Genomic DNA, 11,595 nt, shown 5'->3' on the forward strand with positions numbered 1-11,595 from the left:
TTCCCAGAGTTAAGAGTCTTTATGTTCTGTCTCCCTTTCTGATATTTCCCACACATTTCTTCTCCCTTCCCTTATATTCCTTTCACTATTATCCATATTGAGAACATACAATATTTGTCTTTCTCTGATTGACTTACTTCACTCAGCATAATAACTTCCTGTTCCATTCTCGTTGAAGGAAATGGTGGGTATTTGTCGTTTCTAATGGCTGAGAAAGCCCACCTTCCCTCTGTCTTAATCTTGGGGTCTCCCATGATATGAATGTTATTGTTTTAATAAGTGGCTGAGTTCCGAAGTCTGACTTTGTTGTCCATAACCTTCCTTGTTTTTATGGCTTCCACTTGGGACAGCATCTCAGTTATAGCATTTTTAACGTTGTCTGACTAGATTTTAATTCTTATATTTCTACAGTAAGGGATTCTCTAGTTTTCTTCTGTGCTCTTTTTCCAGCCCAGATGCTATCTTTATAATCATTGTTTTAAACTGTAGTTAGACATCATATATTTGTATTGATGGACTTCCTGGCTGTGAGTACTACCTCATATTATTTTTTGGAGGTGAATTTCACCATCTCATTATTTTTTCCAGAAAAGAAAGAAGGAAGAAAAAGAAAACCAAGAAAAACAATAACAACTGCCCTCCCAAAATAAAAAACACCAGATTATTTTGGCCTGCTTGTTAAAGATTCTAAATTCCAAAATAAGAAACACAATTAAAGTACCATGATAGCAAAAATAATAAATATATAAGGTACATACATAAGAATTAAAATAAGGCAATTAATAAAAAAGAATCAAAGAAAATAAATGAAAATAAAGCACAAAGTACAAAGGAAGCTGGACCCTACTTTCCAAGCAGAGCTGAAGCTCTGCAGCCTCTGTGGTCCAACACCTTGGTGGCAGCGAGTGGTCTGTGCAGGGTCTGGGGATTGGCCATGGCGCTGATGGTCAGGTGCACATCTACCTGGGAGATGCATCTGCGGGGTCAGAGGCGGGGTGGGCGTCAGCTTGTCTGGTCTCCAGCAGGCGGCGCTGTGCTGCTCCCTCAGACCAGGCACAGATGGGCGGGATGCGGGTGGGGTCTCTGGGTCCTCTGCTCTGGGGCTGAGCATCCTGCCACCCAGGCTGCAGGGGCCTCCACAGAAGAGCCCCCAAGCCCCCGGGTCTCCGCCGCTTCTCTCAGAATCCTGCGTTCACTCTACCTGCGTCCGAGCTTCTTTTGGTTTTCTTTTTTTATCTCAGACTGTTGTGCCCAAGATTGCGAATCCGAGAAACCTCCGAGAAGCTGACACTGACGCAAACACACGAGGGTTTATTTACCACCTCGAGCTTGTGTCCAAGTATACCCGACAGAGCGGAGCAGGGACTTGGACCCTGAGGTGGGTTTTAGCTTAGTTTTAAGGGCTGATCTCAGGGACCTCCAGAAGGGCTGGAGCAATTCGCAAGTTCTGTTTACATTTTGATATGGGGCCTTCAAGGGCATTGAGCTCTGTTCTCATTCTAATAGGGGCTCCCTGCCCTTGGCCTGGGCTTAGTTTTGATTCAATAGTAGGGATTTCTATGACATTAAGTTGTAAAAATAAAAGGTTCCACAACTGGAAGGGGGACATCACACTGTCCCTATATGCTGAAGATGCGGAACTAGAAACAGGCAACCCCAGAGCCTCCACCAAAACTTGTTAGAACTAAGGAGTGGGTTCAGTAAAGTCACGGGACACAAACTGACCCTACAGAGCAGAGTAGCCTTGCTGTGTCCCGACAATGAGCACTCAGGAAGCAAAGGAAGGACGTGAAGGCCTTCTCAGGAGCATCAAGGAGAATAAATAATGAGACTGAGCCAAAGGAGCACAAGACTTGTGCACTGAGCCACACCAGGCTCTGGGTGGCTGTCCTAGACTCGTGGGGTGGGTGCCTCATCTTGTGAAAATGTCCGCAGTTCCTGAAGCCACCCTCAGTTTCAATGTCATTCCTATCAAAATTCGGTGGCAGACCTTAGAAATAGGGAAAAAAAAACCATAACATCCATCCTCCTAAACAAATAACCCTGGACAGCAAATCAGTATTGGAGAAGCAGGACAGAGTGAGATGCAGCACTTTCCTATTTCCCCTGTTATGCCCCCACCCCTCCAGCGACCCTCAGTTCGTTTCCTATCATTAAGAGTCTGTGTTTCCTGCATCTGATTTGATCTTATTTGTCTTTCCTTCCGTTCACAATAGTTCATCTGCTTTGCTTCTTTAATTCCACCTATGAATGACACCACACAGTCATTCTCTTTCCCGAGTGACTTACTTCACTTAACATGATATCTTTAGTTCTATCCACATCATTGCAAATGGAAAGATTTCCTTCTCTTTGATAGCTGAGTACCATTTCGCTCTCTATGACCATCATCTATCTCCCATCCTCTTTATCCATCATCTGCCTCAGGGCACCGAGGTCCTCCCACAGTGTGGCTACTGTGGATCGAGCTGCGGTGGACATTGGGGTGCAGTTGTCCCACGTCTCACTGCATCTGTATCTTCGTAGTGAGCTCCAGGCAGTTCACCTGCTGGTCGCAGGGTGGCTCTATTTGTAACTTCCTGAGGGGCCTCCACACTGTTTCCAGGGCGGCTGCACCAAACCGCGGTCCCGCCCACAGTGGAAAAGTGTTGAGTGAGTATTGCAGGACGTGGTAAAAGTCTGGTTCACATTTCATTTCACGTCCTGTGGGCTCCAATTCCTGTCCTTATGTATTTCTGGGGAAACCGGGTGTTGGGCTCCTTTTCAGTGAGATGTTTCCGAAGCTAACAGTCCCCAGCTGGAGCCTGAAAGGAGGCAGGTGGGGACCATGGAGCACCTGCTGCCTCCTGCACAGCCTCCTGCAGCGCCTGAGTGTCCCTCAGGGGGCGCCCGAGCCCAGGCCCCTCCCATGGGGCATGCATGTGCAGTAGGCCTCCTCTCCCTGCACTAACTGCCTGTGCTGGGGAGGCCTGAGGGGGACGTGGGGACGCGTCTACGCTGATGAGCTGCAGCCTCCACAGGACCTGCGGGAAGTCTTCTGGGGGAAATTGGGTCACGTTCATGCTGACAGGAGCCCCAGTCACCTCAGGAATCACGGTGAGGCTTTAGGAAGATGTGGGCCCGCATCCACCCTAACAGGAGCCCCTGGGCCGCCTCAGGAACTGCGGGGAGTCTTCAGGAAGATGTGGGCTCACATCCACAATGACAGGAGCCCCAGAGCAGCCTCAGGACCCGCGGGGAGGCTTCAGGAAGATGTGGTGCCACGTCCACTCTGACAGGAGCTCCCAGGCCCTTCAGAACATAAGTTGAGGCTTCTGGAAGCTGGGGGCCGCATTCATGGTTACAGGAGCCCCGGCCTCCTCAGAAACCTCAGTGACGCTTCGGGAAGACTTGAGGCCACATGGACACAACAGGACGCTGACTTCCTCAGGACCCCCAGTGTAGACTTGGGGAAATATGGTGATGCGTCCATGGGGACAGAAGACCCCAGCCTTGTCAGGGCCTGTGGTGAGGCCTAAGAAAAATGTGGGTGCCGCATCCACACTGACAGGAGTCTCCAGCCTCCTCAGAACCCACTGTGAAGGTTTGGGAAGATTATGGGCCACATCCATGCTGACAGGAGCCCCCAGCCTCCTCAGGTCTTATGGTGAGGCTTGAGGAAAATGTGGGGCCACGTCAACCCTGACAGGAACCCCGTCCTCCACAGGACCAGCACTTTGGCTTCAGGACATATGGAGGTTAGGATTTGGGGTTAGGGTTATGGTTAGTGTTAGGGTTGGGCTTAGGTTTGCAGTTAGGGTTAGGGGTTAGGGTGTGAGTTAGGGTTAGGGTTTAGGGTGAAGCGTTGGTTTATAGTTTGGTCTAGGTTTAGAATTAGGGCAAGGGTTAGGGTTAGGATAGGGGTTAGAAATAGGGTTAGGGTTACTGTTTGGTTAGGTGTTAGGGTTAGGGACAGGTCAGGGTCAGGATACGGTTTTGGAAGAGGGTAAGAGATACATTTAGGGAGTGGGTTAGGGGTTAGTTTTAGGGTATGGGTTAGGGTACAGTTTCGGATATGAGATAGGATTAGTATTAGAGGGTTAGGGTTAGGGTTAGATTTAAGGTATCGGTCAGGGTTAAGGGTTTAGAATATGTTTAGGAGTTAGGTTGAGGTTTGGCAGGAAGGTTCAGTGAATGTGTTTCGGTCTTGGGGTTTCTGTTTGGTTTTCGATTAGTGAGAGGTCTTGTTTAAGGTTTAGGTTAACATTGGGCTTAAGTGTAGGCTTATGTTTATGGTTAGAGTTTGGGTCTTGGCATGTGCCTGCACTGGGACTCCTAGCATCTTGGGCAGTTTAGTTTTATGTACTCTATTTAGGTTTAGGGTTCAAAGATAGCCTGACTCCAGCAAGTCAGTGGCTTCCCCAGAGAATCAAAATCCAGGCCTCTGTTGTGGTCAGAATAGACATGGCAGGCTTCTCCCGAGCTGAGGTAAGGAGGGGATTTGTGGCTCTAAAGACTCTTTATTTGGATTTTCTTTTTTTTTAAATATTATTTTTTCAATTTTTATTTATTTATGATAGTCACAGAGAGAGAGAGAGAGAGAGGCAGAGACACAGGCAGAGGGAGAAGCAGGCTCCACGCACCGGGAGCCCGACGTGGGATTCGATCCCGGGCCTCCAGGATCGCGCCCTGGGCCAAAGGCAGGCGCCAAACCGCTGCGCCACCAAGGGATCCCTTTATTTGGATTTTCAATTGCCTTTCTGATTTTATCACTTGTGCGCACATTTTTCATCAATACTACCAATTATTATTTTAAAGTTTTACTTGAATTCCTGTTTGTAAACACAGTATGATATAGTTTCAGGTTTACCACATAGTGATTCATCCCTTGGATACAACGCCTGGTACTGGTCACAGGTGCCCTCCACTATCCCCATCGCCTGATTCCCCATCCCCCTCACCTTCCTCTGGTATTTATTAGTTTATTCTCTGGGGTTAATAGTGTGTTTTTTTATTTGCTCTCTCATCCCCCCCCTCCGCCACTTTGTCAGTTTGTTTGGTTTCTTAAAATTCACATGTGAATGCAATTGTATGATATTTGGTATATGTCTTCCTCTAACTGAGTTCATTTAGCATAAGTCCTTTCCCCTTCTCCCACGTCATTGTAAATGGCTTCATTTAATCCCTTCTGATGACCGAGTGATGTCGCAGTGTGTATATTTACCACATCGTCTCTGCCCATTCATCTGTCGATGGACATCTGGGCTCTATTCACAGTTTCATGTTGTTGATAACGCTGCTACCAACACTGGGCTGCGTGTTCCTCTTCGAATCTACTAAATGACTTTTGTATCCTCGGGGTAAATACCTAGCTGTGCAATTTTGGAATCGTAGGGTAGCTCTATTTTTAACTTCTTCTTTTATATTTTTTTTATGATAGTCACAGAGAGAGAGGCAGAGACACAGGCAGAGGGAGTAGCAGGCTACATGCACCGGGAGCCTGATGTGGGATCGATCCCGGGTCTCCAGGATCACGCCCTGGGCCAAAGGCAGGCGCCAAACCACTGCGGCACCCAGAGATCCCCTATTTTTAACTTCTCGAGGACCCTCCAGTCTGTTCCACAGTGGCTGCAACTATACTTATGTATTCATGAGAGACAAAGAGAGGCAGAGTTATAGACACAGGGAAATTGAGGCTCCATGCGAGGAGCCTGATGTGGGACTTCATTCCCCAAGACCCCGGGATCATGACCTGAGCCAAAGCACATGCTCAACCACTGAGGCACCCAGGTGCCTTGCTGATTCAATTCCTTTGCTAGTTATGGGTCTGTTGACATTTTCTATTTCTTCCTATTTCAATTTTGCTCATTTGCACATTTCTGGGGATTTGTCCATTTCTTCCAGGTCTCCCAGTATGTTAGCATATAATCTTTCAATATATTCCCTTATAATTGTCTAATTTTTCTGGTGTTGATTGTCATCTCTCTTCTCTTATTTGTGGTTTTATTTATTTAGGTATTTTCTCTTTTCTCGTTGATAAGGCTGGCTAGGGCTTGATCCATTTTCTTAATTATTTTGAAGAACCATCTTTTTGTTTCGTTGTTCCATTCTACTGCTTTGTTGTTTCTGTATTGTTTATTTCTCCTCTCATCTTTATTTTCCCCTCTTCTATAGGCATTAGGCTTTGTTTGCTATTCCTTTTCCAGCTCCTTAAGGTGTAGGGTTAGGCTGTGTATTGGAGACTTCTTCTTTCTTGAGGTAGGCCTGTATTGCTATGTACTTCCCTCTCAGGACTGCCTTTGCTACATCCTAGAGTTTTGGAGAAACATGTTTTCATTTTCATTTGTTTTAAATTTCCTCTTTAATCTTCTGGTTGCTCTATTCATTCTCTAGTAGGATGTTCATAATCTCCACATATTTTTGGTCTCTCCAAATTTTTTCTTACTGTCGACTTCGAGTTTCATAGCGTCGTGGTCCAAAAATGTACAGGGTGTGATATCAACCTTCTTGTACCTGTTGTACCTGTTGAAGGCTGATTTGTGGGCCATGATATGATCTGTTCTGGAGAATGTCCCATGTACAACTGAAAGGAATGTGTATTCTGCTTTAGGATGAAATCTTCAGACTATATCTGTTGAGTCCCTGTGGTCCAGTGTGTCAAAGCTATTTTCCCCTTGTTGATTTTCTGTATAGACGATCTGTCCATTGCCATAAGTGGGTGTTAAAATCCCCTGTCATTGTATTATTATCAGTGACTTTCTGTATGTTTGTTGTTAATTGGTTTCTGGTTTCTATATTTAGGTACTCCCATGTTGGCAGCATAAATATTTAGTTGTTTGAACATATTTTTAAAACTAAATTTAATTTTTATGGTGTTGAATTTACCAACGAACAGAATAACACCCAGTGCTCATCCCCGCAAGGCCCCCCCTCAGTGCCCTTCACCCATTCACCCGCACCCCCCGCCCTCCTCCCCGTAAAGCATCCCTAGTTCCTTTCTCAGAGTTAGGAGTATTTATGTTCTGTCTCCCTTTCTGATATTTCCCACACGTTTCTTCTCCATTCCCTTAAATTCCCTTTCACTATTATCTATATTCTCCAAATGAATGAGAACATAAACTGTTTGTCCTTCTCCGATTGACTTAGTTTAGTCAGCATAATACCCTCCAGTTTCATCCATGTTGAAGCATATGGTGGGTATTTGTCATTTCTAATGCCTAAATAATATTCCATTTTATATATAAACCTCATCTTCTTTACACTTTCATCTTTCAATGGACACCAAGGCTCCTTCCAAAGTTTGGCTATTTTGGACATTCTCTTATAAACATCAGGGTGCAGGAGGCCTGGCGTTTCCTTGCATCTGAGTCTTTGGGGTATATTCCCAAAAGTGCAATTGCTGGGTCGTCGGGCAATTCAATTTTTATCTCTTTGAAGAACCTCCACTCACGATATTAATTCTGCCAATCCATGAGTATGGAATATATTTTTCCATCTTTTTGTGTCTTCCTCAATTTCTTTCAGAGGTGTTCTATAGTGTTTATGGTTGAGATCCTTTACCTCCTTGGTTAGGTTTATTCCTAGGTATTTTATGCTTTTGGGTGCATTTGTAAATGAGATTGCCTCCTCAATTTTTATTTCTTCAGCCTCATTGTTAGTGTATTGAAATGCCATTGATTTCTGGGCATTGATTTTTTATCCTGCCATGCTACCAAATTGCTGTATGAGTTCTAGCAATCTTGGTGGGGAGGCTTTTGGGTTTCCTAGGTAGAGTATCATGTCATCGGCGAAGAGGGAGAGTTTGACTGCTTCTTTGCCAATTTGAATGCCTTTATTTCTTTTTGTTGTCTGATTGCTGAGGCTAGGACTTCCAGTACTATGTTGAATAGCAGTGGTGAGAGTGAACATCCCTGTCTTGTTCCTGATCTTAGGGGAAATGCTCCCAGTGCTTCCACATTGAGAATGATATTTGCTGTGGGCTTTGCGTAGATGGCCTTTATGATGTCGAGGAATGTTCCCTCTATCCCTACGCTCTGAAGTGTTTTGATCAGCAATGGATGCTCTATTTTGTCAAATGCTTTCTCTGCATCTAATGAGAGGATCATATGGTTCTTGGTTTTTCTCTTGCTGATACGATGAATCACAGTGATTGTTTTACAAGTGTTGAACCAGCCTTGTGTCCCGGGGATAAATCCTACTTGGTCATGGTGATTAATTTTCTTAATGTATTGTTGGATCCTATTGGCTAGTATCTTGTTGAGAATTTTTGCATCCATGTTCATCAGGGATATTGGTCCGTAATTCTCCTTTTTGGTGAGGCCTTTGTCTGGTTTTGGAATTAAGGTGATGCTGGCCTCATAGAAAGAATTTGGAAGTACTCCATCTCTTCCTATCTTTCCAAACAGCTTTAGTAGGAGAGGTATGGTTTCTTCCTTAAACGTTTGATAGAATTCCCCTGGGAAGCCATCTGGCCCTGGACTTTTGTGACTTGGGAGGTTTTGGATGACTGCTTCAATTACCTCCCTGGTTATTGGCCTGTTCAGGTTTTCTATTTCTTCCTGTTCCAGTTCTTAGTTTGTGGCTTTCCAGGATTGGGTCCATTTCTTCTAGATTGCCTAATTTTTTGGCGTATAGCTGTTCATAATATGTTTTTAAAATCATTTGTATTTCCTTGGTGTTGGTAGTGATCTCTCCTTTCTCATTCATGATTTTATTAATTTGAGTCTTCTCTATCTTCTTATTAATCTGGTTGGCTAATGGTTTATCTTTCTTATTAATTTGTTCAAAGAACCACCTCCTGGTTCTGTTGATGTGTTCCACATTTCTTCTGGTCTCGATTTCCTTGAGTTCTGCTGGAATTCTAATTAAGTCTCTTCTTCTGTTGGGTGTAGGATATATCTGTTGTTTCTTTCTAGCTCCTTTATGTGTAAGGTTAGCTTTTGTATTTGAGTTCTTTCCAGTTTTTGAATGGATGCTTGTATTGCGATGTATTTCCCCCTTAGGAATGCTTTTGCTGCATCCCAAATATTTGGAACGGTTGTATGTTCATTCTCATTAGTTTCCATGTATCTTTTTAATTCTTCCTTAATTTCCTGGTTGACCCTTTCATCTTTTAGCAGAATAGTCTTTCACCTCCACGTGTTTGAGGCGCTTCCAAACTTATTGTTGTGATTTAGTTCTAATTTCAAGGCATTATGCTCTGAGAATCTGCAGGGGATGATCCCCGTCTTTTGGTATCGGTTTAGACCCGATTTGTGACCCAGTATGTGGTCTTTTCTTGAGAAAGTTCCATGTGCAATTGAGAAGAATGTGTATTCAGTTGAGGTTGGATGTAAAGTTCTGTATATATCTGTGAAATCCATCTGGTCCAGTGTATCATTTAAAGATCTCATTTCTTTGGAGATGTTGTGCTTAGAATAACTATCAAGTATAAAATGGGCTAGATTGAAGTCACCAAGCATAAGATAAGTATTATCTAAGTATTTCTTCACGTTTGTTATTAATTGGTTTAAATATTTGGCAACTCCCACATTTGGGCCATATATATTGAGGTTCATTAAGTCCTCTTATTAGATAGATCCTTTAAGTATGATGTGTCTCTCTTCATCTCTCATTTCAGTCTTCGGGGTAAATTTTATTTTATCTAATATAAGGATGGCTACCCCTGCTTTCTTTTGAGGACCGTTTGAATGGTAAATGGTTCTCCAAACTTTTATTTTCAGGTTGTAGGTGTCCTTCTGTCTAATATGGGTCTCTTGTAGACAGCTATAGATGGGTCCTGCTTTTTTATCCAGTCTGAAACCCTGCGCATTTTGATGGGGTCATTAAGCCTGTTCACGTTCAGAGTTACTATCAACAGATATGAGTTTAGTGTCATCATGATATCTATTCAGTCCTTGTTTTTGTGGATTGTTCCGCTGAACTTCTTCTTAAAGGGGACTTTTAAGAGTCCCCCTTAAAATTTCTTGCAGAGCTGGTTTGGAGGTCACATATTCTTTCAGTTCCTGCCTGTCTTGGAAGCTCTTTATCTCTCCTTCCATTTTGAATGAGAGCCTTGCTGGATAAAGGATTCTTGGTTGCATGTTCTTCTCATGGAGGACCCTGAATATATCCTGCCAGCCCTTTCTGGGCTGCCAGGTGGCTGTGGAGAGGTCTGCTGTTACCCTAATGCTCCTCCCAATAAAGGTCAGGGATTTCTTGTCTCTTGCTGCTTTAAGGATCTTCTCTTTATCTTTGGAATTTGCAAGCTTCACGATTAAATGTCGAGGTGTTGGACGCTTTTTATTGATTTCATGGGGATATCTCTCTATTTCCTGGTTCTGAATGCCTGTTTCCGTTTCCAGATTAGGAAAGTTTTCAGCTCGGATTTGTTCAAATACATATTCTGGCCTTCTAGCCCTTTCGGTGCCCTCGGTACCCCCAATTACACATAGGTTTTTCTTCCTCAGGCTGTCATTTATTTCCCTTAATCTGTCTTCCTGGTCTTTTAATGGTCTGTCTCTTTTTTCCTCAGTTTCCCTCTTTGCCATCAACTTGTCTTCTATGTCACTCACTCGTTCTTCCACCTCATTAACCCTCGTCGTTAGGACTTCTAGTTTGGTTTGCATCTCATTCAATTGATTTTTACTTTCTGCCTGATTGGATCTAAATTCTGCAGTCATGAAGTCTCGTGAGTCCTTTATGCTTTTTTCTAGAGCCACCAGTAGCTGTATAATAGTGCTTCTGAATTGGCTTTCTGACATTGAATTGTAATCCAGATTTGTAACTCTGTGGGAGAGAGGATTGTTTCTGATTCTTTCTTTTTGTGGTGAGGTTTTCCTTCTAGTCATTTTGCTCAGTGCAGAGTGGCCAAAAACAAGTTGAATTTGGAAAAGAGAAAAAGAGTAGAGAGAAAGAGTGAAAGAAAAGAGAAAAAGGAAAAAGACAAAAGGAAGAAAATAGGAAAAAAGAATAAAAGAGAAAGAAAAAGAAAGAACGGGGGAGAAAAAGGGTGGGGGAAGCAATCAGAATTAAAAAAAATTGGGGGGAGTATCTTCTGATTCTGTATACTTTAAGTCCCTTGACATCCCTTGGAACTTGTCCGTCTAGCTGGTCTTCTGGGGGAGGGGCTTGTTGTGCTGATTTTCAGGTGTTAGCCCTTGGGGCAGCTCCTCTCCCCCTGCCTGGTGTAGCGCTCAGTGGGGGTTGTTTACCCCGTGAAGCCCAAGGAGGAACAACTCCAGTGACAGTGGCCAGGTCTGAAAACCGGTATTCAACCCCCACAGCAATTCCAGAGCAGTCCATCTGCAGGGCCTGGGGGCCCGGGGTGGGGCTGCTGATCTGCAGAGCTCTTGGCAGGAGCATCCTTATTGTCCTGGGCCCTCCGGGCCTCTGCCTGTCCCGGGGGAGGCCAAATCCTGGGCTGTGTCCCAGCGCCCTGTTCTCCGGAGCCTGTGCTGTTGGATTCTCATTCCCAGCCGTGCAGCCACCTCTCCATGTAGCTGCCGCCCAAGCCCCTCTGAGCTGCTCCAGGAGCTACTTCCTCTGGCCTAGGCCCCGCCACCTAGCTGCTCCCAAGGACCGGCAACCCCCTCCGCACAGAGCCACCCCCCGAACCCCTCAGAGCTGCTCCTGGGT

Source organism: Canis lupus, chromosome 35 (assembly GCF_048164855.1).
Source record: "Canis lupus baileyi chromosome 35, mCanLup2.hap1, whole genome shotgun sequence".
Classification (NCBI taxonomy): domain Eukaryota; kingdom Metazoa; phylum Chordata; class Mammalia; order Carnivora; family Canidae; genus Canis; species Canis lupus.